The following is a 27,664-nucleotide window of genomic DNA, read 5'->3' as shown; positions in this document are numbered from 1 at the left end:
ACAGAATTAAGGAGCATTGGTCAGGTATTTTATACAATATTCCTCAAAATGGATTTGTATAAAGTATTTCCTATGATTAGACTGGTGTATGGGTTTGGGAGTGAAAGAGCATCATCAACATCACATCACGTCAATCAATGCTGTATCCAGTCAACATAAGTTGAGTGCTTACGTTAAGTTATTCTTGACCACCAGGCTGAGGTAGTGTCTTAAAGATTTTTCCACTATAAAGATACTCCTCCCACCTCAGCCTTTTCATATCTTACTCTTGGAAGGAAGCCACTGTGCATGACCCACATTTAGGGAATGGGATTTTATACTCTACCTCTTTGAGAATAAAATGAAAACAATATGGAATCCTTCTGCATGAGAGACTTGCCCGTCCTCACTTATTTATTTTATGCAGTCATTTGTTTATGCCAGCATGAATTTGTGAAGTTTTATTTTTCACTCTAGGTTATAATCCAAAACTACTTTATTTTGTTGCTCAGATCGTTTCAGCTTTGGCCACTGGGAGTTCTTTCATTGATTTCCTTAATATACTCCTTCATTGTGGGGGGATTTTGAATACTACTTTATTCTTTTGCACTGTATCTTGTGTATTCATCCTATATATTTCCTGCCTCTGGTCTAGAACCAACCATTTTCTCAAGCATCCCTGATTCCTTTTTGTCTTTAAATATGATCTTAAAATTCCAGATCTGGGTGCTAGGGATGTTCATGGTTGGTTCAACATTGCTTCTAGGCCCTCTTAGCTGAGAAAGCAAAGAAACTTGTGTCATTCATTGAGTAAACCTGAGCTCACCCTCTGATTTACTGGCATTTCAACATTTCTATTCTAGAATAAGAGGTCTTTTCTTCTTATCTGAGTTATTTTAGCAGTTGGGGAAGTGTGCAAGATGATAAAGAAGATACACAAATTCTGGAAAATGAATGTGAAGTCTCATCCTGGAAGACTACATTCTTCATCCACTAGAAGTATAAGACGGTAGTGTGTTAATAAAAGTCAGCTTCCAAAGTATAAAAAGTGGGATAACCTACTATATGTGTGTGTGTATATATATATTCATGTGTCACTTAAAAATGGGAACACCTTCTGAGAAATGTGTTGTTGTGAACATCATAGAGGGTACTTGCACAAGCTAAGATGGCCACAATGCCATTAGGTGATATGATCTTATGGGAGCATCATCACCTATGCAATCTACCAGTGGCCAGAACACTATGCAGCAATATGCCTGATTATTCTTGGTGCATAACTGTGTGTGTGTGTGTGTGTGTGTGTGTGTGTACCCACTATAAATAAGTATTTGTGCTTTCTGAATAAAGTTGGAAAATTCAAATTTTATCTACCAACATTTTTCATTTTGACTATTGAATTAGTATCATTATTATTTCTGCATTATTAGTTGTTTTTCCTCTCTCTGTTTCATTATTGTTACTAACCTGTATGCGGAAGTTGAGATCCCTTAGTCATAAAAATGAAACAGTGGAATATGTTTTCCATTGTGCTATTTTTAGCACCTCTAGTAAGTAGACTTCATGGCAAAGAGTAGAAGCCATAGTTATTTTTATCAGGAGGTAAGCCCAAGAAATAAAGAGAGATCAAGAAGAATGAACACTGATGTGCCAGTCAGCAGGGCTAAAACATCTGGGTGACTACCAGAGTCAGCATTTTCATTTTTCTGCTATTACTAAAATTGGCAACCGGAGTCTCTATTCAACCCTAATTGATTCTGCAGCTGCATCATCCAAAGTCATTGCACAAAATTTCTCACCGCAGCTTCAGAGCCTGCTTTTAATGCAGAAAGTTCTGCACCACCAGGCAAACTTTTTCATCACCAAAGTGGAAGACACTTCTAATAAACCACAAAATAGTGCAGAGCCTGTGGCAGGCATCTTGAACCTGCTTTTTCTCAGAGAAAACTCTAGAGGACCAAAATTCTACAGAGTGTTGTTTGCTTAAGTTTGAACCAGAAAACTGGAATTGAGAAGTAACAAAAAAAAAAAGAAAAAAAAGTGAGACAATGGAGCACTGGTCTCTTATGGAAAATAAATAAATGTGCAAGCTAATAGGAATCCTGAGATTGTGATACATTTCAAAGTTAAGTCACTTTATAATTTTTTTTTAAAAATTGAGCATTTTTTAAAGGAGTCCCAAAGAATTTACATTTATCATGTTTATAATACCATAACTTAGGGTAAGAGTTAATCTAAAATCAGATTTGACAGCTAATTCTATTTGTAAACCTGTGTGATAAACTGCTAGACATTAAAAGAAAGAAAAGTAGAAAAAAAAGCATAATTTTGAAGGATTTAAGAATACACATTAAATAAAATAAATTATTTCATTCAATAAAAATTTATTAAATATTGATTAGTTTGCCAGATACTGTCTCATGCCTTAAGTATACAAACATTAATGAAATAGACTCTATCTTGAAGGATATGACAACCTAGTACAACTATAAGAAGTGTGATAAATATTGTTAATAAAAATATCAAAAACTTGGAAACCCTATCCCACTTCTAAACTGAGTTTCAATGAAACAAAAGACATTATTCAAGACATTATTCAAGAGAATAAGAGGTAAGGAATGAATATTCTAGGTCTAAGGAAGCCAATAAGAACAACTCAAATGCTTTGAATAGCATTAAAATAAATAGTTGGCATGTGACATGAAAAAACCTGTAAGAAATAAGGCCATATTAACAAATTAATACTTTGTCCTAAGGACAGTGGAAAATATTAATGGGGTTTATGTAGCAGAGTGACACGATAATTATCAAGATTTAGAAAGAACATTCTGGCCACAAGATGGAGAATTTCTAAGAGAACATCAAATGCAAAGAGACCCATTAGATGGCTGTTGATGAAGAGCTGAACTAAGAGAGAGGAGAAAGAGGGAATGGTCTAATAAGGGAGGAATCAAGGTGACAGAATAACAGTGAACTGACATGGGGATCGTAGGGAAAGAGGTTTCCAGCTCAATTTCCTGGACATGTAAATGGTGGGGCACTTTACTGACAGAGTGAATAAGGAGGGATAAGAGGTCTGAGAGGGAAATATGACCCCAATTTGGGACAGGTTGAGTTGAAGTGTTTATTTTATATCCAAATATAGATGCCAGTAAGCAGTTTTAAACCTGTATCTAGATTTAAGATCAAAAATCAGAACTGAACATGGTGGTATACTGAAGATAGAAGACATGGTAGTAATGGAAGTGTGGCTTTAACTCAGTGCAGTTTAAAACATGGATGAAAAAACAAAATATTTCATAGTACTTCAATTCTCATAGTGATCTCATGCTCAAGTTCTGGAGCTATTTGACTTTCTTACTATTCAATCGTTTTCATTCCTGAGAAAGCTACTTAACGTCTTAAGACCTTAATGTCCTCTTTAAAATAAGGATGATAGTTAAGAGGATTAAATAAATTAGTATGTGAAATTTGCCCTAAATGTTTAGTATTTGTGGATAACCAGTAAACGTGTGTGTGTTTGTTCTAATTGATTTGACCCTTTTCGGTAAATCAGTTATCATTATAATCAATGTGCCAACCAAGAAATTTTAGTTATGGCAGCTTCAGCCAGCTTCAGCCATTTGAAATTCCTTCTAAGTACTTTAGTTACATATAGGTATTTAATTATTCTAGAGAAAGAACAGAGAGAGGTCTGTGAGAACAGGAAGACCTGAGAAAGTCAAGAATGGAGGAATGGAGTCTTGGGTAGGAGAAACATGTAAACATAATATAGTCTCCTATCTCATATGTATATTATATAAATTAAATATGTATGAATTATATATAATGTTATATATTATATAAATATATTATTTATACACATAAATGTTTATATCAATTTTATGTATATGTATGTATATAAATTCAGGAAAGTTTTCCAGAGATTGGAGAAGTGATGAGAATTGATTAAGATAAACATGTTTGGGAGAGCTAAAATTCCAGTGGATATGGATCTTTTTATCAGTGGACAGTATGCTGAAGAGCTGAATACCATTTGTGACCATTTGGAGAATGAGATCACAAAGTAACCCAATAGTGATCAAAGTCTCACCAATGGAGTGAGTGAGTGCATTGCAGAGGCTCTGCTGCTCAAATTTTTCTGTGTATTACCAAACAGAAACAAGTAGGGGAAGAAAATGAAAGAAAGTCAAATGGATAGCAGTACTCATGTCTTGGTACTCAGGTGCTTTGGTTTTCTAAGGGTGGGGCCCACTTGCAGGTGGAAGGAAGCTGTTCCAAGTGTGCAGAAGATGGCTTCATTACACCACCCTGTAGTTTTGGGGGTTGGATTGCTCTGCTGTTGACATATATGTACAAGGAAACTTTCTCAGTACAATTAAATCAAAAGATTTTAAACTTCCATTGGGGAAGTTTAAATAAATGTAATACTGGGATAGATCATAAATAGGTTTGCTTTTGTCATTTATGATTTAAAATGATCTTTGTTATGACCAAATGGATTTAACTTGAATTGACACCAGGAAAATCTTATGTGTCATTTATTACCTTTATTTTACTTCCTCTGTTATTGTTCGGGTTATTATTACAAATTTCCTTTTGTTTTAGGAGTGATAAGACCAATATTTCTTGTAGCCCCCTCTTATGCTCAGGGCTATGCCATGCACCATGTATATACCAATTATTTTCTGTTGAAAACAACCTAATGAAGTGTCATTATCTCATATTCTTACAGGTAGAAGTCACACATTTACTTATCATTTACATAAATGATGTAGCTCCTATAATGGAGAGATTAATCCTTTCAAGTAAAAAATTATTTGGTAGACCATGAATCAAAAGAATCCATAAATCACTAGAAAAAAAACAAGAAATGTAGTACCAGAGTGACTTACATATGCTACATGTTTTTACTCAAGAGATGACTTTGTGTCAATATTGCTTAGTACCTTCTGTGTCCATGTTTTATTTTTATCTCCTCCTCTAGTTGAAGTTTTTAACTTTGGAAAATAAATAAAGCATATATGGAAACTGAACAGCTAAAAACATGAAATCATGCAAAGAACAGACTGCAGATTTCTTGGCTTGCTGCAGGATAGCATAATACTTAGCTGCTGGGGAGAGAGGAGGTGCCTATCTCATGAAGGCTAAAGGAAAAGTATTTCCAGCAGATACACCAGTCCCAACTCAGAACTGCTGTAATCTGACATTTGTGGAGAAAGGAAAAAGAGGAAGTTAAACAGTAAACGTTTGGAAAGTTTAGACAGCTGCAGTTTCTAAACATTCCAGTGCACCAATGTTCTGGGCACAAATGTAGCAACTCCATGAAGTCAGAATGCTTCCTCATCTTTGTCTCCTGTACCTTTCTGTCCTCATAGCTCTCCATCCTTGGCTGATTCTCCTGTGTTTGGCTAACACACATGACCTGCCAAACTGCTATCCAGGTGTGGCATGGAGCCTTTCAAGTGTCAGGTTCATTTCTTATAGCAAACACCAGTGATAGAGAATGCCCTTGGTGCTTTTGTACAGAAAATAAGGAAGAGTCTGAAGGCTTTATCTATAGAATGCACACAACATGGTTTTTCACAAATTGTAATAGTATAAATCAAAAATTACATTAATTAAGCCTGTTTGGAAAAAATTAAATACAAGCAAAGAAATGTCTTCACCTATGTTTGGAATTGGAATAATAAAGACTGGCCAGGGATCCTTCATGGAGGGGTAGCTGCTCTGATACTAGCAGATACACAATGTACGGATCTTTTGTTTTCAACCCTTGTGATATAAAGCATATTCAGACTAAAAAGCTCAAAACAACATGAAATATTTGAAAACCTAGATGGATTAAAGACCATCCCACTCTTTCAATGAGTCTGATTTCACAAGCTTAGGCATATTACATATCAGGTCATTAAAACAAAGGGATTACTCTTGGTGACCTTTGAGAAATCATGGAAATTTGGAAGATGTCAAGTTGTGAAAATGAAGACAAGGTATAGCCTTGAACTTAGAGAATAACAAATATAATACCTATTCTCACTGAAAGTCTAGAGGACCATTTACAAACATTTAGAAGGGGAAAGCGTGTACTAATAAAGTTACTCTCGCCAGGCACAGTGGTGCGTACTTATAATCCCAGCAACTCCAGAGTCTGAGAAAAGAGGATTCCAAGTTCAAAGCCAGCCTCAGCAACTTAATGAGGTTCTAAGCAGCATAGCAAATCCAAAACAAAAATAAAACACAGAAAGAACTGGGAATACTGCTAAGTGATTAAAAACCCCTACATTCAATCCCCAGTACAAAAAGAAAAAGGAGAAAATGAAAGTTATTCTCAAAACTCTTAAAAATATGAAATAATGCATTTTTTAACGAATTTAGTAGAGATTCTATAAGTTGGAGATGTATTTCCATGGTTACACTTTGCACAAGATAAAGAAGTGAATTGAATTACCTAAGTAATAACATCTTTTTCAAATGCTTTTTTAGGGAAATAAAGAAAAAATTGACACAACACATATAACACTGGTTTGAGATACCATACCCCATCTGAGGACTAAGTGGTCCTCCAATATGCTCTCAATTTGATGAATATTTGCTGTTAGAGCAATCTGTCCTGAATTTAGGATCTTGGTAACTTCTGAATATTTACTAGTGTCTTATTTTCTCAAATGTGAGGGTATCCTAATGAGAAACCTACAAAAAGTAAAAGTGAGTTTCAGGGGTAGTGGAGGAGGGTAAGGAAGCTGCAAGTATATATTTATCAAATCCCTCACCAGATTCAGGAGTGACATCTTCCATCTTGGAAAAAAAATTGATCAATATGTGAGAACTTAACAGAAGAATACATCATTTAATTGAATTCATTAAAGATGCCTGATAGTTCAAGGAGAAGCATAGATGCTTGAAGTTTGATTTATTAAAGCTCCAGGTGCCATGATTTTATATTATCCTTTGGTGTACATTTCAGATACAGAGTTTGCAAATTTGTTCCTTAGTATTCATTAATTCAGTCCATAAACCAAGAAAATGTAAATTATCAAATTAAATCCTTGAATACCCAAAAATATATATAATCATGCTTAATATATATTCTTCTGAATAATTCCACTAAAGTTAATGCTCCACCTCATGTTTCTTCACCCACCAACTAATATGACAATGATATAAGAATTCCAAAATTTCTCACATTTGCCCATCATTCTCTTTCATGACACCAAAAGAATCTATGATAGAAAACATAAAATATTTTGAAGAACTTATTTCTACCTGTCTGTAAGAGTCATTGGAAATTTCCTGGAATGGATGTAAATTCACAGCCCATAGATTTTCCAAGTAGCAGTTCTTTCCTTTGCAGAATTATTCATTTATTTTAAAAAATTAATCTATGTTTAATGTATTCTAGATACTAGGGATGATCATTACTGATTTAACTCTATTATTCATTTTAACATTGCAGTTTGGCACATTAAATAAAACTGTGTGGGTATTATTTAGTATTTTAATAATCATACTTAATTTTTAAGCATTCCTGTTACCAATATTTTGAAAAGAGCTGAGTATGAGAGTAGCCCTGCAGAAAAAGATTGATACCACTAGATACGGTGGTACATGCCTGTAATCCCAGCAACTCAGGAAGCTAAGGCAGGAGGATCACAAGTTCAAGGCCAGCCTAAGCAACTTAGGGAGTCCCTGTCTCAGGAAAGGGCGGGGGGCAGTGACTGGGAATATGGCTCAGTGCTTAAGCATCTCTGGGTTCAACCCCTGGTACTCAAAAGAGATTGATACCAAAAATTTATAAACTGTTGTAACTTAAGGGACTACTACCAGATTGAAACCCAAAGTTTCCAGAATCCACATAGTGAGTGCTATTGGCACCCTAAGAAATACTTCTTCTTTGGCCTGTGCACTGCCCTCAGCAGATCTGCCCTGAGCATAGGAATTCCTTGCTCAGAAGGATATATAATCATGCAACAGGGTGTGAAACATCATAAATGATACTCAGGTGTGCTAATAAAACATTTGATTTCCAGAGAATATGGTAGGGAATATTTAATTATAATCTAGTAAATTCGGCACAACCCCAAATTCAAAGCAATCATGTTGGAGAAGTGTCTCTGCTGTATAATTTTGTTCTTAATATTTTCTCCACACCCTTCACTTCTGTCTGAAATGGCATTTCACTATCTTGGAGGTACTGTGGATGTTGGTAGTGGCACTAGGGGTACACTAGTCTTAGAGCCAAATATTTTCCTAGAGTATTACCTGTGAGACCTTAGAATTAATCCCTCTCAATCAATTTAGCATGTAGCAAACATTACATAAATGGTATTGGTTTAAATGAAAAATCATTTGTTATTTTCCTTGAGCCATTGGGTGGAATGAGTAGTCTTGCTGAGCATTGCTGTGCCCTGCTGTATTATACCTGAGGCAAAAGGAAATATCAGTACTGTTCCCTCTGTTATTAAAGTTTTGATATTTGAGTCATTGTGGATTTTTGCATCAATTTTGAATTTTTTAAATCATTGCACCAAATACTTATTAACTGAAATATAATTTATTCTTATTAAATATTACTTGTTCCTATTTCACAGGAGTTTTTTAGTGCCTCGTTAAACTTTGCACCTTTTAAACTTTTGCACTTTGCAATGTCAGTGCTTTTCTTTCCTCACCCTAGTCCTGTCCCTGTCACTGGAGTCTGGGGCTTATACTTTTCTCTCTGGTCAGCTGACAGATGAGCTGGGAGCTGGTTTGCTGAGGATGGTCTTCACTAGGATAGTTTGTTGCACTCCATGTAACCTGCATTATCAATGCTGGTGTCTCTTGAATCCTTCCAGCAGACTATCCCAGCTGAATTCTCAGACTGACCTGCTCATGTTTTCTTTGCCTTTTCTTTTCTCCTCCACCCCTATGGTGCTCTGTGTTGAACCCAGTGCCTCCCACATGTTACACAAGCACTCTACCACTGAGCTACATATCCAGTGCTTCTTTAAAATATTTTGAGACAGACTCTTGCAAAGTTGCTCAGGTTGACCTCAAACTTGTGAAACTCCTCCTGCCTCAGCTTCCTGAGTAGCTGAGATCATAGATGTGTGCCACCACGCCAGACTGGGCATGTTTTCTTGATGAACACAGAGACATGCAAACTCATTTCAAGCTTCTGCTCATGTCAAGTTTGTCACTCATCCTTAGCCAATTCAAGTGATTAGAAGAGAATAAGTATGAGAAGGCAGAAAACATGGAGAGAAAGAGGGAATTTGATTAGAACTCAAGCTAACAACCTCTCTAAGTTTTGATTTCCTCAAAAATAAAATAAGAATTTTAATAGAACCTATTGCATAATATTGTTGGGGAACTGAATGAGATATTACATGTGAAGCCCTGAGTGCAGTTCCTGGAATGTGGTAAATTTTCAATAAAACTATTATTTTATTATGTGTTTGAATATATGTTAAACTCTGAATAAGCATTTTGGACAATAGGAAATGGATCATTCCTTGTTATGGGTGAAAAAATACATTCAGTCTCCATTTTGTTATCTAGATAATAGATGCAATAAATATACAAGATCAGTCTGTAAATTTAAAAGTACAGGATATAGGACAGTATGCCTCAGAGTGCCTCTTAGTATGTGATCACTCAATGCTATTTGATATTGAGCCTGAATTACTTTATCAAGAAGAACATATGATTTATTAAAATAAAATTCTGGGATAACATGAGGAATGAAACATTCCACAGAGATGTCTTGACATATCTGGGATCACAGTGCCTCAAGGACATCTTAATAATTTAACGATGATCAAGAAAACCTGTGAACTAAATCAGTTCAAGGAAGTAAGCTGTGTGTGTGTGTGTGTGTGTGTGTGTACCACACAGGTAAGTTTCTAAGAATATTATTTCTGGCTTTTTGCAGATTGCTAGGCTCCTTGTCTCTAAATGAGGCGACTGGTAATGTGATGAAGGAAATGGATGTTGGTGGAGATTTTCCATCACTACGCTGTTCTAGTTTCTTGCACTAGTAACTCCAAAATATATAAGCCTCTCAAGACATGTGATTACTATTAAATTTAAGGAAGATGATTTTATAATATACACTGTGGGTAAATGTTTGAACAGTGCATTAAGAAGTAATGGATGCATATAAAAACTCTATATGAATTCCTGGAATTCTGCAGATTTTATGAGGAACTGGGATCTAAATTGACATGATTCTTAAGGATGGGAATTGTCTAATGAGTCCTGTTGTCATTTGGATCATCACTCCCATCTGAGTGCTTTGGTAAGGAAGGAGGTCACTCTTCTATCCATTAATTTCTTAATGTTCTTTCTTTGAAAACCAAATATTTCTAAATTTAATTATAGCTTCATAGTAGAAAAAATCATGTCAAATTTGAAGTTTTTTTTTGTTTTGTTTTAAATTACTGAGTCTTCAACCCTTTAAGTGTGAATTGCACACAATGATTTCCTTCCAAAAAGCATAGTATGAAGAGGTAGTGGGAGTACCTTTCTGTGGAGACACTACCTTAGTCTGGTGATCAAGGATAACATCAGCAATGGTGCCTTAAGCTCTTTGAATGTAGCACTGATGTGGTATGATGTGACGTGATGATGTGAATAGTGCTCCACCTCTGTGACCTTCCGCTCTCACACATTAGACAACTCCCTCTTGAGGAACCTTCTACAAATTAACTAAGCAATGCTCCTTCAGATGATAAAGTCACCAAAGAGAGGGAAAGTCTGCAAAATTGTGTTTCAGTGAGCTTTTTCACTGCTGTGTCCAAAAGACCTGATATGAACAGTTTTAGAGGATGAACAGTTTATTTGGGGCTCCCCATTTTAGACTTCTCAGTCTATAAAGGACTGGCTCCATTGCTCTGGGCTCCAGGTGAGGCAGAACATCATGGCAGAAGAGTGTAGTGGAAGAAAGCAGCTCAGGACATAGAACAATGAATCAGAAAAGAAAGCTCTGTTCAACAAGGACAAAATATAAACCCCAAGGACAGATCCTCAGAGACTCACCTCCTCCAGCCACATCCTATCTGCCTACAGTTACCACCCAGCTAATCCCTATGAGAGGATTAATGCATTGATTAGGTTAACATTCTCATAACCCAATCCTTTCACCCCTAAGCTTTCTTGTGTTGTCTCACACATGAACTTATGGGGGACGCCTTTTATCTAACTCATAACAAACTGTCAGGGATAAGAAAAAACGGAGATGTGGCAATTAAATGCAATGTCATACATTGGAACTAATGTATCAATAATGAGTAATTCATCCTGATCCAGATGCCCAATTGTTACAGAAACACTGGGTGTGAGGTATAAGGGAACCCTTTGTAGGAAATTTACAACTTTTCTGGAAATCTAAAGCTGTGATAAAATGAAAACATTATTTTAAAATATCTATTTATCTTACAATTTCATTAAGAAACATTAGTTTTTTTTTTAAAGAGGAAACGTTTTTATAAAAATATATATAAGCAATTTTATATTTAATAATCACATTATTTTTCTATTTATCATAGACTGTTTTCATAAACTTTAGTCCAAACACCAGTTAATAGGAAAAAATGAGAGATAGCAATGACATTTGCCTTACTGATTAACATCTCAAGTTGAAATACTTTATGACCTCATTGTTATTCTAAGTTCCTTGAACAAAATCTAAAACATTTTTATTTTTATCATTTTCAACTCAAATATATTAATTTAAAATGTCCCTTTGTAAGAAAACAAATCCTTAGATTTACTCCCTTATATAATGCAGACATTTATTGATCATAGGGAGGAATCAAACAAACAAAAATGCCGTCTTTGAATTTTTCCAAAAATATTATTTAGGGGAGCTGGGGTTATAGCTCAGTTGCTAGAGTGCTTGCCTAGCATGCACAAGGCCCTGGGTTCAATCCCCAGCACCACCAAAAAAAATTATTAATTCTCTGATAGCCTCAGGAAGAAGATACCTAATATTTGTTATTCCACTTTTTGCAGGCGGAAACTAAGGATAATAATTAGATTGCATAGGAAAAAATAGAAATAAACCTATTGATATTTAGGGAAATTTTCCTTCAGTAATCCAGCTAAAATTAAGTCATTGTCAATACGAATGATTTTGTCTTTTAGCTTTTGGTTTTTATACTTAGATCCCTTGCATGTTTAGAAGTTAAAAATTTATGAGTGCCTGCTCATAAACAGAAAAATATGGAACTTCCCTTTTTATTTCAGAGGTCACCTATGGCCAGTGATGCCACATGCTGTTTTAATAATATTTCCTTGTAGAACAAAGTAGATACCTGATGAATGTGTTTAAATAACTGTCTTGTTGGTAGGCCATGTATTCATGGCTCTTAACTATTAATTAAAATTCAATAAGAAGTAATTAAATTGCCCTAAATGTTAGCATATATTACATTTAAGTATGAAAGTCATTATATTGCACTAGTAATATTCTAACATACTGTGACTATCTGTGTTTATCTTAAGAGTGAAGTTTCCAGAGGACAAGAACCGTCCCATGCAGTACATTCTGTTCTAGATAAGAAATGAAATTTCAGCAGGACAATTACATTTAGTAATTCTATATGGTAGTTACAATGAAAATAGTAAGGACAATAAAATAACTATCATTTATCGAGTGCCTGGCTTGTGAGTATGATTTGGTGAAGTATCCATTGTATTGTAGACTCCATGAAGACAGAAATTTTATCTAAAACATTGGGACAAAATAGTTACTCAGTAAATATTTGCCAGATAAATGAATGTCAAGTCCTCATTACAGCAAATCTACGAGGCAAGAATTCTTTGTAGTACATATTCGTAAAAGAGAAGTGAGAGTTCTCCATGAGCATTCTCATAGTTAAGAAATAGTGAAGTCCATGGTCAAATCCAAGACTTGATGCTCTTTCTATACTTCCGCATGTTATAGCCCATTCCTGCTGGGAGACTTTTTTTCATAAAATCAATAAAATTAAATCAGAAATTGAGGTGTTATTCAACTTTTTAAAATGAATCAACGATGGAGAAAAGCAAAAGCTCTTGCACTAATATTTACTTTAAATGAGAGTAACGAGGCAAGATCTTGTGCCCACATCTGCACCAATAGAGGGCACCCTACTCCTGTTTAAACAGGTGTAATGGCGAGGTTGGAGGTGAGTCAAAGTTAAGGCTTACACCAAGGCTGAGATGATGGAAAAGAAATGAAACAAGAAATTGTATTACCTGAAACGTTCTGTGTGCAAGGACCCTGGGGCTGACACAACAGTGCTCTTTGATCCATAAACTTGTTATTTGGCTGAGAACAAAGGTGGCATAAATAATAGGTGAGTAGGGATTGAGATGCTCCCATCTGTCTTTTTCCATTTCTTGTCATATTTATAGGTTATGCCTTGTGCTGAACAATTAATCTTAAAACTGTAATAAACAACGAACAAACTTCTCACAACCGAGGTGTGTCTGTTCTTGCTCAGTAAATATCAGAACCACAATACTGCAGCATTCTATCAAGACAATAGGCGGTTGAGAAGAAATTCGTAGAACAAATTTTGCAGCCGACCTTGTACCATGAACTAACTTTTTGTTTTCTGGATCCATGTAGCTAAAAGAAGAAAGTGTTCTCATGTAGAGCACATAAAGCATGCCACTGACGACCTTCCTTGTACAACCAACCCCTCCCCAGACTTTTTTTATTGGTTCTTTTTAAGTATACATAACATTAGAATTCATTGTGACATAAGTATAAAAGCATGGAATATAATTCGTCCTAATTCGGTCCCCAGTATTTCCTCTTCCCCTCCCGTCCTCCCTCCCTGTGTCCCTTTCCCCTACTCTACTATCTTTCTGCTGTTTACTTACAGACTTTTTAAAGTAGTGTCTAGTGGATGTACATGATGGCAAGAGTCCTTGTGGTATATTAACATAGGAAAGTTAGGTCAGATTCAATTCCACTCACTTTCCCTATCCTTCCTTCCCTTCATTCTCCTTTGTCTACTACATTGATCTTTCTTCTATTGCTTTTTAATCTCCCCCACTTATTTTAGATTACCTTCCGCATATCAGAGGAAACATTCAATCTTTGATTTGGGGGAAATGGTTTACTTCACTTAGCATGATAGTCTCCAGTTGCATTCATTTACTGGCGAATACCATAAAGTCATTCCTTTTTATGGCTGAGTAACACTCCATTGTGTATATATGCCAATTTTCTTTACCTGTTCATCTGTTGAAGGGCATCCAGTGTGTTCACAATTGACATCTCTTGGATATTGTGAATTGTGCTGCTATAAACATTGATGTGGTTGTATCAATTTAATATGCTAATTTTAAATCTTTTGAATATATACCAAGGAGTGGGACAGCTAGGTCATATGGAAGTTATCTTCCTAGTTTTTTGAGGAATCTCCATACTGCTTTCCAGAGTGGTTGCATGAATTTTCAGTTCCACCAACAATGTATGAGTGTCCCTTTCCCCCCACATCCTCACCAACATTTATTGTTACTTGTATTCTTGATAGTTGCCATTCTGATTGGAGTGAGATGAAATATCAGAATAGTTTTAATTTGCATGTCTAAATTGCTAAAGATGTTGAGCATTTTTTCATGCATTTGTGACCCATTTGTATTTTTTCTTTTGAGAAGTGACTTTTTTAGTTCCTTTGCCCATTTATTGATTGGATTATTTATTTTTCTGGTGTTAAGTTTTTTGTGATCTTAAAGGTATCCATGTATTATGGATATTAATGCCCTATCAGAGGAGCAGGTGGCAAAGATTTTCTCCCATTATCTTGGCTCTCTCTGCATGCTCTTCTTTCCTTTGCTGTGCAGAAGGCTTTTCATTTAATGTCATTCCATTTATTGATTTTTTATTTTATTTCTTGTGCTTTAGGAGTCTTATTAAGGAATTCAGATCTGGAACTGTGAGAGAGTATTAGGCCTACATTTTCCTCTTTCAGGTTTAGAGTTTCTGGTCTAATTCTAGGTTTTTTGTTTTTTTTTTTTTTTTTCGGTGCTAGGGATCAAAGCCAGAGCCCTGTGCTTGTAAGGCAATCACTTTACCAGCTGAGCTATCTCCCCAGCCCTTAATTCTAGGTTTTTGATCCACTTTGAGTTGAGTTTTGTGCAGGGTGAGAGATATAGATTAGATTTCCTTCTACTACATATAGATTTATAGTTTTCCCAGTACCATTTGTTAAAGAAGTCATCTTTTCTCCAACATATGTTTTTAGCACCTTTGTCTAGTATGAGTTAACTGTATTTTTGTGGGTTCGTCCCTGTGTCTTCTATTCTGTTCCACTGGTCTTCATGCCTGTTTTGGTGCCAGTACCATGCTGTTTTTGTTACTATAGCTCTGTAAAATACTGTATAGGTCCAGTGTTGTGATGCCTTCTGCTTCACTTTTCTTGCTAAGAATTGCTTTAGCTATTCTAGATTTCTCATTCTTCAAGATGAATTTCATGACTATTTTTTCTATTTCTGTGAAGAACATTATTGGAATTTGATGGGACTTTCCATTGAATCTATAGCACTTTTGGTAGTATGGCCATTTTACAATATTAATTCTGACCATCCATGAACATGGAAAGTTTTTTATCATCTAAGATCTTTTTCAACTTCTTCCTTTAGTGCTCTATAGTTTTCATTGTAGAGGTCCTTCACCTGTTTTGTTAGATTGATTCCCAAGTATCTTATATTTTTGAGACTATTGTGAGTGGAATAGTTTCCTAATTCATTTTTCAGCAGATTCCTCATTAAAGCGTGTTATTGACAAACAGAGATAATTTGAACTCTTCTTGTCCTATTCATATCTCTTTAATTACCTTCTCTTCCCAGACTATTGATGCCCATTTCTCTGGTACTTCAAGTTTTATATGAATTTGTGAGGTATGACACCTTTAAAATCATAGAGATTGCCTTCTGGAAATCTCATGGCGTTAGTGGTCATTTAATAAAACCCCACATTGTTTTGAAATGCCATTCATTGTTCTCGATGGGTTTTATGAGAGATAAATATATTAAGTGTGGTGTTTCTTATACCTCTGATTATCTTGTACCTCTTGCCTTTGGTATTTGTTTGATATAATATTGTAACAAATTACCACAAATGAGGTAGCTTAAAATTATTATACTTTGACAGTTCTGGAGGGCAGAAGAAATCAAAGTACCATGGAAGTTTGTTCTTTCTGGAAGCTCTGAGGGAGGATTTGTTCCTTACCTCTCTCTCAGCTTCTGATGGATGTCAGCAGTTCTTGGTGTTCCTTGGCTTACAGCTACATCACCTCTGTCATCTTGCAGTGTTCTCCCTGTGTGTACCTCTATGTCTTCAGAAGTCTTTCTTAAAAGAACTTTGATCAATGAACATAAAGCACTTTCTCATCCAGTATGACCTCTTCTTGACTTGGTCACATTCAATGACCTATGGCCACATAAAATCATATTCAGAACTACCAAAAATCAGAACTTCAGCATACCATTTAGGGAAATATAGCTAATAAACAGCATGTTCGTCATGAAATCTCACTTAGGAGAAATAATCAAGGTGCTTTTTACATTATGGCAAATCTGGTGTTCATTTGTGGAGTCCTGGTCTTTGGACTCCAACACACAGTGAGAAGGTCAAGTTCAGCCAAAGCCCTTGATAAACATCATTATGCCTGGGACGACAGAGGTAAACCCCGTCACACAGGAACTGTTTTACCAAACCGCCAACCAATGAGGTGACTGAATTTAGGGTGCAAAGAACCCTAACCAGCTTCTTGAAGGGCTGGCATATTGTCAGAGGAAATACCAAGATGATAAGAGACAAAAGAGACCCAAGAACTTACCTCCATGGAGATTTGTGAATTTTGCAAATCAATTAAATGTCATCACAGTCCCCCAACCACATGATCAGTTTTCTGAGTAGAATTTTTAAAAATTGGGTGCAATGTATATTCCATCACATAATAATGTAATATAATAGAAATGTTTCCTATAATACCACACACACATTAAAATCTCAAATGGAGGGATTCTTATGTTTCACCATAAAGAATCTCCTACTGATAGATGAGACAGCAGTTTGGGGCAGCCGAGGAATATTCTTTAAATTTTTTCTTTTTTTTCACCAAATATCAGAATATGGTTTGTAGAGCCAAACTTAAGAAATGCAGGTTGGTGATAGGAGGCATAAGTTAAATTAATAAAAAAGAAACCTTTCTTCTTGAATGATTATAATAATATTTTAGCTATGTAGACATAAGCTGTGCAGTCCTCATTTACAGCTCTTGAAAGCTACATCGACACGTGCTAAGGAGAGGGCATGCTGGATTAGTTATTCCACTGGCAGGCAATGATGCAACAAGGGAGAGACATCAGAGCCAGCCAGCAGCCGGAAGCAGCCATAAACCATTACTAAGAGAGACAATAGAGTTAGCACAGCCATCATATTTCCTGGTGTACCACACATTCAAATGTCTTTCAAAGGATTCATGCTGAATTTACATTAGGAAAAAAGAAATTTATCAGGTCTAGGACTACATCTCTTCCTGCTTCTTGGTGTTGCTGACATAAACTTGGTTTTCCTACTGCAATGTAGATGCCCTTCTTCCTACCTATAATTCCTTCACATAGCCAGAGCTGTGGTTGTTTCCTTTCCTTTCTTGTACCACATGTTCTACCACTTAAGTTGTTATCCTATCAAGTAAGATACATGGTGCTCTGCATATTATTCTGCCGTGGACATCTTAAAAGATAATGAAGTATGGTTATGTAACAGAAACTTGGAACTGAGTTTCTTGTTCAATAGAAAATTGTCTCAATACAGGTTCTTCCCTTGGTTCAAGTGATGTAAGATCATTGATATATTTGAGTGATAAAATTCACCCCCTCAAAAGTGACAGTGTAAGAATCTATAGCTAAAGAAAAATAAACTAGAATATTGTTCATGATATCTTTATAATTACAGTCCTTTGTTTCTATCTCACTTTCATCAATTAACCATAGGTGTTTCTTGAGGCAAAGCACTCATATAGAAAATAAATATGTGAGGGCTAAATGTGATTGAGGTGAATGTTGATCACAGTATCCATACAGTGAGTGCTCAATACATAACTGACAAACACAAAAGAAAAATAAACTGTTTCCAAAATAAGAACTTTCAAAACAATCCTATGGAATTTTTAAAATGCTGTTACCCATTTCATTACATATAAAATGAAGTATTTTAAAATATATTTTTCTACATGGGAATTTGGGACAGTAACAAAATATAATTTGAAACTTAAAACAAGAAAATGTGTTCCTTGAATAAGATCCTTGTTACTGAAATGTTTAAACCAAGGCAGGGTGGACCCCTGAGGAGCCCTCGTAGTGGGAGATGGAAATAAAATACTTCCACATTGCCTCATGGCTCTATCCTGAATTTCCATGGAAACTGGACCTATCTTTTTGTTTCTGTCAATCATCTTTACCCTCAGAGAACTCTATTCAGGCAATTGTTAAATGACCTTTTTTTCTCTTTAGTTCACATTATTTTTTAATTATAGTTTGAGAACTCAAAATGGAGGGCTGAAATAAATGATCACCACTCACCCAAAGTCCTAGATATCAACTGTTTTCAGTAGTTCAGGTGATCATCATGGTAATGCCCCAGCCACTAAAAGCCCCCTGAGTTGGTAACAGGCCTGGAAGGTAGCACTTGAATATGAGACCTGGAGAAAGGCTCTGCCAGCTCCGAAGCTCAAGCTCTTTGCCTACCTGAGAGGGCACCAAATCATTTCAGCACTCTGCTGGCTCTCAGTCCCTGTCTTGCCCTGCTGGCCAATGTGGAACAAAAAGAAATTTTTTAAGTACCCACCTGAAGTTTCCAGGGAAACTAATCAATCATTTTTGTGTGTTTCTCTGATCCCTTCTTGGAAACAGAATTACTCAAGTACAGATGGAAAATTGACAATGAAAAGGGATGCCACAGCATTACTCAATTTAAAGTAGGGGTCTTTACAATCATCCAGTTCTCAGTTCTCATATCTTGGTCCTTCCTAATCCCTACCGTTACTCGATACAAAAGAGTATTGCTCATTTTCTCCTTCCATGGCCATTTTCTTATGGTTAGCTCAGGGTTAGCTTCATTGAACTAGAAAACACATCTCCTGAGAAAAAGATAAAGACAAATCTTTTAATCTTCCTTATATTTGTTTTATTTTGCTCAAAGAAAAATGTCTTTGATAGTAAAACTTAACCATTAATAATATAACTAATCTAATAAGTCGCATCTCAAAGTTTTACTTTTTTTGTGTTACATAGTGTGGCTTCCTTGGTCTCATCTGTTTACCCTTTCCCTCCTGAGTCAGAATTCCATGGACTGGGAGGATTACTGCTTTGAAGTGAGTTGTATCTCTGTAGCCCCTGTGTCCTGTAACCTTCCTTGAAACAGCCTTTATTCTTCTAAGAAGAAGCAAACTACACTTCTATGATTACTTGGGACCTACCAGACACTGCTCTCTCTCAGAGGAGGCCATATGCAATGTCCAGCCCTCTCTCAGCTGAGGTCTAGCCCCTGAGTCAGTCAAGACTCATTGATGTGTTCACTCAGCACACACACACAAAAAAACCACTAGCTGTAATTGTAATCACCCTGGAAACTTGACAGGAAAACTCCAGGGACAGTGTCCTTTCACTTTCTGAGCATTGCAAGATTATGTGGGAAACCTGAAAGTTTCAATTTTTTGCTTAAAGTGAGAAAAACATTTTGCATTTTACTCAATTTTTTAGTCTACTGTTTTAAGATCCTGATACTGTAAACATAACTGAAAACACAAACTTTGAAGCCAAGTTTCTTCCTCCACTGTATGCACATGAAAACCATCCTTGGATTTATGGTATAGGCATTGATATTTGTTTGCACTAGACCATTCATTTATTATGTGGTATATGGTGAACATTAGGCTAGGGCTCAATCATTACAATCATTCTACAAACGAAACACTCTTCCCTATCTTACAAATTTTTAATAATTGAGACCCAAAGTTGCAAAGGAGTTTTCCAATATAAGCTAACAAATTAAATAGTTTGAATTTAAAAACAAGTCTAAGATTAAAATCCATAGCCATTTTGCTTAGGGCTATGGTTTCAACGTCCCCTCCAAAACATAGGTGGAAGTTTAATTGTCATTGTTACAGTATCAATAGGTGGGACCATTAAGACATATTTAGGCCATGAATAGATTAATGCTATTATTGTGGGAGGGAGTTCCCAACAAAAGGATGAGTGCCATTCAATTTCTGCTCTGTGTCTCTCACAAGCTCACTGACTGGCTTTAGCCATGTTATGATGCAGCATGAAGAACCTCACCAGATGCTGGTACTGTGCTCTTGGACTTCCCAGCCCCAAGAACTGTGAAGTGAATAAACTTCTATTGTTTATAAATTACCCAGTCTGTGGTATTCTGTTATAACAGCAGGAAACAGGCTAAGACACTAAATCAGGTTAAAAAAGAACAAAAAAACACTGTCTTTTTCTCTTTGTGTTGCAAACTGCCCCAGCGCTTTTGCTGCTTAAAATATCTCTTGCTGTTACTGATAGTAGTTTGCCAGGTTGGCCCATCTGGTGCTATTTTTCTAGAATTTCACAGGACTGCTTTTCTATTCAAAGACATACTTTAACATTTCTTTAAAGCATTTCTTGTCCTCTGCATTGCAATGGTCATTCTACTATGGTCACCTTGCTGCAGACTGAATTCCAATGAGCTGAGCACATAAGCACAAGAATGTCTGCGGGATCCCAAGCAATGGTGTGGGTAATAGACACTGACATGCATCCTGTGCACATGCTCAGCTCCGCAGAGTTCTTGGTGCAGCAAGCACTGCTTCACTGCTAGCACAATGGCTGCCTTCCAGAACTCTGGTGGTAGACTGAGTGGTGGTGCAGGTATTTTGGGAAACTGTTACATCTCAACTAGCTGAGAACATATACCATCAAGAGTCCTTGAGCAGACAATGTGAAAGCTTTGGGTGTATTGACAATTTCACTTTGACGTGTAAAACTCACAGATTGTCTCATAAAATCAACTGTCTGCTGTGAATTCATGATCATAGCAGAGTCTTGAAGGCAGACACTATACAGCATAGAAACCTTATGTCCATCTAGGGGTGTTTACTCTCAATAGTAAAAGCGATGATTGTTCTGCTTCCTAAACTGTAGATTTACAGACAGTTCTAATTTATACAGACAAGGAACATTGAGATTGAATTTCTTTGGAATTAGAAAACAATCTTCTGCAGCATGAAAATGCCCACCATGTCAAGGCAATGCTAAACAGTAATGAGTAGTGGCAATACCCATAAAAAGATTGCCCAGATAGCAGAAGGCGTTTGTCCAGGATTTCCCTTTTGTTATCTGCAGCACCCTTAGAGTTAACCCGAAAGGCAGTCTCAGTCAGTCAGTCCACCAGAAGGCTTGTTCCCACACAGTTTCTATGATCAAGGCTGGAGGAGCAGGAATCAATCCATCATGAACTAACTTGACAAGAAAAATCTTATAGGGCTAAACTACTGTACAATTTTTTAAAATAACAAATGAATTATGGTCTAAGTTGTCAGAGATTTTAAGGTTTAGTATCTTCTTTCCCATAGTATCAGTCAGTGTCATTTTTAAAAAAATGTAGTCACCACCTTTTCTGAGCTCATCCTCACGAGTGAGAATTCTGACCGGTTACCTTAGACAAGGAAGGGACCTTCTGCATGAGTAAGTGCACTCACTCCCTTGCTTTATGGATAAAATCTTTAAAGTCCTGATGAGTGATTTGGGGCAGATCTGGTAGTAAAACTTCTAATGAAAACATAATATAATTTCTTATTATAAATCATCCAAATCACCATAGTTTAAAAATATGAGTGAAGTTTATTAAGGGACTTCTGGGTGCACAACCCTAAACAGACTGGAAAGGAAAATGAGTGAAAAAAGTTGGGTAATGTTGGTCCTTCTGTTAGGGATTTTGTTTTCTACTCAAGGATACATAGATTATTTAAAAGCTATGCACAAGAAAAAAAAAATTGATAAGCTAAGATTGAAGGTCCTAAACAGAAGAACCAATGATCATCTAGTGTTTTGTGTCCTCTGGTCAAGAATGCTGGCAGTCACACTGAGCTCCATATTCACAAGCATAGTGTGCGACAGTTACACAGATGATGATTTAGTGGGCAGGGGAGAACTAGCAAGGCCTGAGTAGGCAACAAACTGAGTGGACATGCAGTGGAGAAATGAACGGGGCCAATCAGAGGAAAGAGGAACTTACTTCAACCTACGGTGAGAGAAGACAGAGATGGTTAGTAGAGTCTGCCTTTCTCATCTGATTATAAGCTTTCCTTTATAGTTCTGTCTGACTTGCTCAAACATACCCAAATTTTGTGAGTCAAAAGCCATTTTAAAAGCATTTTTTTTGTGCCAGGAAGCCACCAACAACCTTAAGTACCTGTTCAATTAAACTTATATGCAAAGAGTAAGAATGAACAGTAAAGAGAAGGATTGTTGTCTCTGCCTTTTCCACTCGTGAGCTATTTGACCCCAGGTAGTTATCTCTCTGAGACAGTTTCTTTCTCTACAAATGAAAAGAATTAACCAAATGATCACTACAGCCTTTCTGAAATTCATCTTATTTCTCACTTTCTGACTTGAGAAGAAAGAGAAAAGGAGTTAACGCTGGTCAGGTGTTGAAAATACATGAAGGAGATATTCCTTCTAATATCCTGTGCCTAAATTTTATCACTATTTTAGGATTATAGGAAAAAAATAATGGGTGATAAATGCAAATAAAATGAATGTAAGATATCCAGAGATGAAGCTAAAATCTTTCATAACCTACAGAATTGCATTGAGATTTCTGTTATCAATATACAATATACAGTTTTGATCAGGTGAACACATGTGTAATAAAATGGTGGCAGTGACATCTCTCATGTCAGAAGGAAGAGTTAGTTGTCAGCCACACCCAGACTGAGCTGTCGCCCACTCTCCCTGTTATGATGACAGTATTATTCAGCCCCTTGGGGAGTCTCCCGTGGAAAGGGCCACGGGCATTAAGTTGTCAACCTGAAGAGGATTCACTGATTCCTTTCCCTGATGAGCGAAACCATATTTGTTTTTTGGTCATCCTCCTTTCATTTAACAACAACAAAAAAAAATTCTTAGAATCTTCTTAATCCTCTTCTTTGTCAGTTTCCTTGCTTTTCTTCTGATCACATTGAGTGTAGTGTCCAACTATTAATTTGAAGTATCTTATTCTGAGGAAAATCTAACGCAAATAAATGACCCTCTTAAAAGTCAGCTTGCTTTAGGTGAAGAAGGAAACCAATGGTTGTGGATAGATTAGAGAAATGTGATTCATATCATTTATGTTCTTTACTAAAGAAGAAAGTAAATACAGCCCCTGCAGTGCTATTTAAAATATTTTCATCCTTTGCCTTGCCCTCCATGTCTCAGTTCTATCCAACTGGGTCCCTTAAGAACAGAAGCAATTTACCCTGCTAAGTGTTATATTGAAATCTCCACTGAGCAAATTTGAAAATTTTTATAAGCCAACTGCTTGCTTATGTAAGTTCAGTCACTAGGAATAATTGTACTGTCATTGCCGTTTCATTCTTTTAATTCCAGTTCATTTCCTGGTTCCTACCTGATGAAATAATTAGAAAAAGTTACAAAGCAAGTGGGGATTTGATTCAAGTACATAATTGGGATGCTACCACCTATTCTCTTGCACTCTTTCCTCTCTTATCAGACATTCCCCTAAGTTTTGTTCTCTCAAAACTTATTCATAACTTGAGTGTCAGTCCCTTTTGTTCAGATTTCCTTCTAGTGGACTTCTTTCCACGGCATGTGATATGGTTCACCCTCCTTAGCCCCATGACATCACACAAACTGAGTTTTCCTCCTTTGTTTGTGTTCCTCTTATTCTTTGTTCTTTCCTGCACCTCTCTCATTGGGTAAACACAGGCATTGTCAAATATTTTACCTTTGAAGAGTATTTCTTTTTTTGTTTATTTTCTTCTGCCCCTGGAAACTTTTCAAATCTAACACTCATCTTTATGGAGATGGCTCCATAATCTCTTTAATCTCTTATTGCTATATGTTTAGATTGTTCCCAAACTTTTTTTTACTAACAGCAATGCTACAATTAAATCGTTAATATGTCTATGGGTAGTTGCTGAATTTAAAGGTATAAACAGTAAAACTAGAAGAATACTATCAAAATAGCCTTCAAAATGTATAAATTTTCCCTTGTTCCATAAGTGCACATCTTATTCATTCTTTCTCTAGTGATCTGAAATACTACTTCACTGTGTTCCAGTGTATATATTGGTCTTTTTAAATTTTTGGACTTAATCTGTATTTTTTTTTTTTTTTTTTTTTTTGGTCTTTACCAAGATTCTCATGAGTATCATGCAATATTGTTTACTATAGATGCATGGCATTTCAATATCTACTTGGGGTATCCCCTATATTAGTCTTCATTTCCGAATACCCTGAAGTTATTCTCACACTTTATTCTCCTGATAAAATCTTAGCATATCTAAGGATTATAAGTCTTTCTTCACTTCTGATTTTTAAATTCTATGTTTGTTTACTTGCATTAAATGCATACACTTTTAGATATCATTACAATATCGAATCTTTCCATTCAGAAGCAAGGTTGTTATCTGTTCACTTATTTAATTTATCTTAATACTTTGATAGCATTTATAATTGCCTTCCTTTAGGCCTTGTACTCCTATTATTATAGTCCTCTTTATCAATATTGTAGTTTACACAAATGTAATTTTTATCTTGTCTTCTGATTGGATAGTACAAATCTGTATGGGAGCCTTCCATGTTGCTGGTTTAGCAGTGTGGATCTTTAAACAATCAAGCCCACCCAACCAGACTCTCATTTATTTGTCTATTCTCTCAGGCTTCTGTATTTTTCATCACAAGATTTCTGTGTTACTTTAATTTATTTTAAGATATAATACTTTTCAAATCAGAAACATAACAACAAATTTTTTAAAAGAAACAAATCTTCAACCAAGCCATTCATCCTAATCCTGTTCTCTTCCCTGTACTGGATTGACTCTCCCAAGTCCAATCTTTCTGTCTACCTGCTGTGCCCCTGCCCTCACTTCTGCCTTTCAATCTCCCAGCCATCTGGCCAGTCTACAAAATCTGCCTTTTCGAAAAATCTTTTCCTGATCCCCTTGGCTTGGTTTCAGTTTCTTCTCCTCAGAATCCTCTTCTTAAACTGATAGCTCCCATAGAGCTCGTGTGTGTGTGTGTGCAAATCATTTGACATCAATGGTGGTACTCTGAGTAGGAGGAAGGGACCATCATTTTGCCATCTTCTACAGCATATATTGTAGCTTCCTTGTAAGTTTTTAGAGAGCTCAACCTAGATGTTGTTAGCCAATCAAATACATCAAGTGTCTGGAGCCTAGACTCTTAGTGGGGGCATTCTTTTTCTATTTATCCCGTGGCTTTACCATTAATCACAGGTGGACTAGTTTGGTTGGCAATCAATCACTGAGAGAGTAATTAGATGATGAAGTCAACAGAACACAGATTCTTTTGTGCTTATAAAGAGTACTATTTAATTTGTTCCTGATGAATAATACTTCCACTTTGCCTTAAAAATGTACCATCACACAGCCCAATGGATACAATAAAATTCTGAAAAATCTTAACTGGTCTATAGAACTGAGGCTGTAATTGCTTTCTCTTCTGGCTGTTAGAATGTTCTACTTTGGGAAAAAATTGTCCATTTTATTTTTATAATTTAATTTTCTATTTTATAGGTACATAATGTTATTTTATATTGCATTCTTAACTAGAATGTACCTTGGAGTTCAATTATGAAACTTACAAAATCCATTTATATTAAAAGCTATAACGGTATCATTTTTCATAAAGGTTCTGCATTAAATTACTTCTTTACTGAAATAATTTTTTCTCTTCCTTAGGGATAGAGAAGCTGAACTACTTTCTCCATTATAGATGAGAATAAGTTAAAATAAGAGAAAGAGATGTATTATAATGATAGAATAGATACACAAAATATGACTTATTCCTTTGTATATTATTCAAATGCCATCTACATTTTAATCTGTACTTTAACTCAGAAACAGAAGGAATGACTTTTCTGTCTGAAATGACAGGCTCTTTGAAATTCAGAAGAAACTAAATAGATCTTGCCACTCTCTATTGTAAATGTTTCCACATTCATAACCATTCAGATAAAAAGCAGTGCCACAAAGTTTACAAACCACTAGGTCTGGGACTCAAGAAATTGTGACAAGCAGTTTAATAAGTCTTGCATGATGGTATATCTTGTGTCTTCTTAATTAAAGGGTACAATATTTTTAGAATAAAGGTTTGTTATGGTTGTTGTTGTTTTGAGATTTAAAGAAGATTTCAGGCTGGCTTTATTCGTGACAACTTATTTGTCATTTGAAACAGCCTCCTGGTTAACACACTGAAAACAAGAGGCACATTTCTCTATGATACTACATCCAGGGCCTGTAAAATAGCTATCTTATGGCACACAACCCTAGAGTCTCAGCAAGTGGTTCCTATAATACCACAGCATTGGGGAACTTCCCAGCAGAAACCACAGCTCCTTGAATTACTTGGACACCCACTGGGATAGGACTGGATAGTTGGGCATCCACTGAGTTGTCTGATTATTTGCCATGGTGTCATGTAAGTTCCAATAATTCCCACTTGTACTGATAGGATCCTTTTTCAAATTTTTCCTTTTTTTTCAATAGTGTGAGACATTCTGAACAATGCACTTTCAACTGACCTCTAGCCTCATGATATTTAGGAAGGCTTAGTAACCCTGTTCTCAAAGGTCAATGTCTGTTCACTTAGTGGCTTGCTGTGTAGTCAAACCACATGAAGCTGTCAACACAAAATACCATGAGATTTGTTTTACTATGAGTTTTTTTTTTCCTATTATGTTTATTTTTCTCACCCTTTTTGTTCTGTTCTTCTGTTAGAAGGGCAATAAGATTAAAATTGGTACTTTCCAAGTTATAAGATGGCAATCTAGAAGCTAATTTATTTGTAGTCAACCACTTTGAGGAGGCCATTTAAACACAGCAACTGAGCACTTGTAATCATTTCTTGAATTGTTTACTGTCCCTTTTTCTAACCATCTTTTTCACCTTCTTCTCTTCTTCCTTTTTTTTTACAAATCAGATATCAAGATTTCATTTATTTACTTATTGATGGAACAAGAACTTGAATCCAGGGTTGTCTACAATTGACTTATACCCCTAGTTCTTTCTATTTTTTTTCTTTTTTTTTTTTTCTTTTTTAATTTGAGACAGATTCTCACTAAGATGCTGAGACTTGCCTTGAACTTGAGATCCTTCTGCCTGAGCCTCCCAGGTTTCTAGGATTAAAGGTGTACACCACCATGCCCAGCAGATGTCAAGAATTTAAAAAGCTTTTGAATAAATACTTGATTTTTGGTTTTAGAACTTTTGTAGACTTCCATTCAATGCCAGGAAGCAGGGCAAGAGTTTGTTATCTAGGAAAGTAATTGTTGTATATAATTTAATGATCATCAATATTGATAATAAATTGTGATTGGCTACCAGAGACATCAAGGAGAGTGGATAAGGTGGAGAGCAGTTAATGCAATTACTTGAGTTTTTCCAAACTTCTAATGAAATAAGTGTTA

General features: G+C 35.9%; 1 protein-coding gene across 4 annotated transcripts in view; it reads left to right on the top strand.

Annotated features, from left to right (window-relative positions):
- Nucleotides 1-27,664, top strand: part of BANK1 (B cell scaffold protein with ankyrin repeats 1) — a 328,435-nt gene that overhangs the window by 178,299 nt on the left and 122,472 nt on the right. The gene's annotated exons all lie outside the window — the stretch shown is intronic.

This window comes from Sciurus vulgaris, assembly GCF_902686455.1.
Source record: "Sciurus vulgaris genome assembly, chromosome: 9".
Taxonomy (NCBI): Eukaryota; Metazoa; Chordata; class Mammalia; order Rodentia; family Sciuridae; genus Sciurus; species Sciurus vulgaris.
Note: the sequence above shows the minus strand (reverse complement) of the source record. Positions and strands in the feature narration are given on the sequence as shown.